The following is a 4,920-nucleotide window of genomic DNA, read 5'->3' as shown; positions in this document are numbered from 1 at the left end:
TATAGCAAAAGTAGAGCTCGATTGACTCAATCTAGGGTGCTCCATAATTGCAAACAAAGACATGGATGGAAAGAGCACCACAATATCTATAAAACATCCTTACTGATCATCGTCAAAAGATGCATGGATCACTAGGAAGCAACATGAACATATGGCATAAAAATAATGACAGGGCAAAGACTTGGTGAAATTCGAAGTCCTTGAAATCAGCATCATTAAGTAAGCTACTTTGCATGCTTGTGCTAGTCACCAAGAAGATCAAAAAAATACATGGAATACACCCCTGTAAAGATGGGATGGCATTCTTCAAAACACATGTAGAGCTCAGGATCATAGCACGCACACATTAATCATGGCAAAAATGACAAAAGTGCATTTGCTGAAAGAGATCTGAAATAATCCTCACATAGCCCTCTTCCAACAGCATTTCGGGCATCAAGATGAGCTCAAATGAAAATGATGCAATGAGATAAATGATGCACTCGTCGAGACGAACATTTTGATATGCTACACGCACGAATCGGAGCCACGATGAGGAAGTTATGATGCGTCAAAGATGCATAAAAAATACTGAAATCCTCGGGACTGAGCAGAAATTTCACCACCTCGAAGCAAAAGTCAATGGCGGCGCGGGGAACGAAGATGGCCGGAGACGGGCGCACGCGGCGGATCCGGCCGGATCCCGGCGTGGGAAGGCGCGAGGAGGCGGAGGAGGTCCGGCGGGACGCCGGAGACGGCGAAGGGTGACGGAGCACGGGCGGCGCCGGCGCGGTGAAGGTCACCGGCGAGGTCGCGTGGTGGAGGCGGCGACCGGCGGCGAGCGTAGCGGCGGCGGGGCGGTGCGCGGTGGAGGCGGCGGCCGGCGGCGAGCGCAGCGGCGAGGAGGCACATGGCGGCGGCGGCGCGCGAGTAGTGGCGCACGGGGGCGGCTCGGGCGCCCGCGCGGGTCTCGGCGGGCCGCGGCGGCGGGGAGGAGGCAGGAGGCCAGGTGGCGCGCGAGAGTGGGTGGACGAGGGCGGCGGCGGGGCGACGTGGCATCTCCTGATTCGCCAGAGTGAGGTGGAGGCTGGACGCGTCTGGCGGGCGCGGACATGTCCGGCGGCGTGGAGGAGCGGGGCTAGGGTTTCGTCCGCGAAAATGGACGGGGAGGGCATATTTATAGGTAGATGGAGCTAGGAGAGTCAAAATGAGGTGTGTTTTTCGGCCACGCGATCGTGATCAAATGACCGAGATGACGGAGGGGGTTTAGGTGGGTTTTGGGCTACTTTGGAGGGGTGTTGGCTGCAACACACACGAGGCCTTTTCGGCTCCTCGGTTAACCGTTGGAGTATCAAACGAAGTCCAAATGGTACGAAACATGACAGGCGGTCTACCGGTAGTTAACCAAGGCCGCATGACAAGTCTCGGTCCAATCCGAAAACGTTTAACACCCGCACACGAAAAAAGTAGAAAGGGACACCGGTGACATAGGAGCGCCGGATTGCAAAACGGACAACGGGGAAAATGCTCGGATGCATGAGACGAACACGTATGCAAATGCAATGCACATGATGACATGATATGAGATGCATGACACGCAAGTAATGACATGGCAACAACAGCGAATAACTGGAAGACACCTGGCACATCGGTCTCGGGGCGTTACAACACTCCACCACTACGAGAGGGTCTCGTCGCAAGATCTAGAATGGCACCGTAGGGAAAACGGAAGAGAAAAGAGAAGAGGTAAAACTAAGTTGCTTCTTTGACAAACAAGTGAAACAAAAGAACCTTAAAAAGGTTAAGCCATTTCGAGAAGCGAATACAACGGAGATGAATGAAGTTGAAAGCACCCCGTTAAGGAAGAGGAAAAGAAAGAACCGATTCGGGTAGCACTTCGGTTGAAAAGAGATGAAAGACTTGATAAAATGAAAGAGCTTGAGTAAAGGGACACGACACTCCAGTTAAATGGGATAAGCAAGGAAAAGAATATGAACTTGGCAGAATGAGATGATGGGTCGAAGAGAGCAACATCACAATTCCTCCGGAAGGAAGAAATAGAAGATAGGTAATTGAAAAAGAAGGAATTGAGAAGAAAATGACAACTTCTGCCACAAATGAGCTTGAAAAGGCATCCTCAGGAGAAAAGTTGAACGGAGTTGTTAGAACACCAACAACGAAAAGAATAAGCTTGATATGGTCTTATAGAAGGCATCCCAACATTATGAGGTGACAACTTGCCACTCACGGAAAAGATTGGATTGATATCAATGAGGAGACGAGAAACTTATTTCACTGGGAGGATAAAATAAGAACTTGGATCATTTATAAGCACCATAAATAGCAACAATCCTTAGGGAAGGCTTTAGGTGAAAAATAACCCAACATAACTCCAATGACGCGATTGATGGATTTAATATATGTCATTTCGATAACTTGTGAATCACGGAGCACGAAGGGAAATTATCAAGAAAGACATAACACCACCTCAAAAGATATGCATGAAAGAATAGCACTCCAGATTGCAAGATGAAGAATGCATGAGCTCCTCTGAAAAGAATCTCAATGAACACTTCGAGAAGGAATTAAATCCTTTATGAACCATCATGTAGCACCTCCATGAAGAACTTCGGTAAGAAAAGAATAATGAAGGAAAGAGAAGCTGAAAACACAAGGTGAAGCCTTGCGATGATTAGATGAAGCTTTACGACGGGATAAAGTGGAAGCTTGGAATTCCGGAATAAAAGATAAAGCATCTCAACCGAGAATTTGATGAGCCTCTGGAATAAGGAATTAATCACTTGGGTGAATCAAGAATAAGAATTATGTTATGCTCATCCTTCACCACTTTAAATTGATGACAAGCAAACGAATTTGGCATACCACTTATTCTCGTAGCAAGGATGAAGATAGATATAGCGCAACTTAGGAAGGTCTTCAATGAACCACTGGTAGGATTGGGGAGAACAAAAGAATTGATAAGGTAACGAAGGAAGAGAAATCTTGAACGAACCACCGTAAGAATTGAAAATGAACGAATAAAAGATGAAGAGACATCCGGAAGGATTTGCAGATAAACGAAGATGCTTGAGAGAATTTAGATACATGAGAACGACAAGTTGACGAGCTAATTAGAGAACACTTGAACGATGCACCGGTAAGATTTGGAGAAACAAAAGCTGAAAGCTGAGAATGATTAATATTTGAAACGATGGCCTTTGGAGAATCAAATTGAAAAGATTCTTTAATTGCTCCGGATAGGTGAAAAGAATTCTCACGAACGAAAACAATTATGAGAGGATGGCATCAAACTAGAACCACACCTCTCTGAGAGACAGGAGCAAGATTGCAGAGAAAACTCTTCTTCGGTCTTCCAATCTGAGAATGACGACGAGAAACACCACCATGAATTATTTAGACGCTCCGGAAGAATCAAAAGCGAATAGATTGAGCCAACGATGAAAAGAATTTGAAAGAGCTTGGAGAAAGACATTTGACTGATGATAAATCATTCTTACATCAAACTTTAGAAAAGAATTTGAGATAGCTCCGGGAAAAAATAAGAAGAGTCAGGTAAGATCCTGGAAAAAGACCTGTGGGTTAGGGCCCACTGAAAAGATACACCGTTGGACGATTTTGAAGAGAGATTGCACCGGTTGATTTAAATGGCTATAATTAGATAGCAACCTCGAAATAGGTTAAACGGATCTTGAATGGTAAGACGAGCCTTTTGAGATATCTTGAGCACTCCGGAACAAATGAATAGCGAGAATGGATGATTAAGAGGTGCACTGGCATGAAAAGGCATAGAAATGAGGAAAGGATATGGTCAATACCAAAAACTTGAATTTGACCCACCGAAGAAGAAAAGAAATGAATAATGATGAACTAGAAGCTCCGTTAGAATCTTCATGAGAAACACCGGGTAAGGACATAGACAGAAAAGAATGGAGAGACTTCACATCCATAAGATGGATACTTGATTAAGAAATATGAGTCCTCAAAGAAAAAGGGTGGGTGGGCGGGAAAAACAAAGGCAATTTGGGCGGATGAAACAAATAACGTTGAGAAGACGTTGAGTAGATCTTACAGATGGGGAAAAATGATATGATCATCTTGAAGAGAAACACACCGGTTGAAAAGGATTGACATGACAATCTCGATTAGCAAGAATGATTGGTATTAACATCGGAGTATGAGAACACCGCTTAGGAAAGGTATGGGATCAACATTTGACTTCGAAGCAACTCGAATACCACAACTCAAAACAAAACAAAGGATTGGCTTGCAAAATAAGCCGGAACAAACATATGATAGAGATTTCATCCGAAGTTTTCGTGGTGGGGCCTACACGGGCTCGATCGTACAGCACCATCATGTACAAGGCAGTGCACATGACATACGAAGCGCCCCGAGTCGGCATAGCCAAGGACTCTTTAAGGCACAACAAGACCACTGTAAAACCAACCATGAATAGGCGGACCACTAGACGTCGAACCCAAATTTCATATCATACATCTGTCAGAAAGATATCCTAAGAGCTACTTGAATTCCCACTTATAAACTCCCAAAACTTTCCGGTTATGCAATCAGGTGTAGGGGATACAGGGGAAGCATAATATCTCACCCAAACTAACAAATCCTACATCCAGCTGTATCCATCCTTCACACATAACCAAGAAACCTTCGGAAATCGTTTACCTCAACCTTCGAAAAGCATCTGTTATACGAGTTATGGCAATACTCCCGAACTCCCGCCCCAGTACTAGGTGGCGTCGAGGTTATCTCACCAACAACTGCATAAAAGAGATTTTCGATGTCGGCGAAACTCAGGTATTCCAGAAATGCAACGATAAAATTGTGACGACAACACCTCGGGGCTCAACTCCCCGGGACACTGCCACAACCCCTAAATGTTAGGAGGCACCAAGAACAATGTTC

This window comes from Triticum urartu, chromosome 1A (assembly GCF_056163025.1).
Source record: "Triticum urartu cultivar PI428250 chromosome 1A, HENAU_Tu73, whole genome shotgun sequence".
In the NCBI taxonomy this organism is placed as follows: Eukaryota; Viridiplantae; Streptophyta; class Magnoliopsida; order Poales; family Poaceae; genus Triticum; species Triticum urartu.
This window is presented reverse-complemented; position numbering follows the sequence as displayed.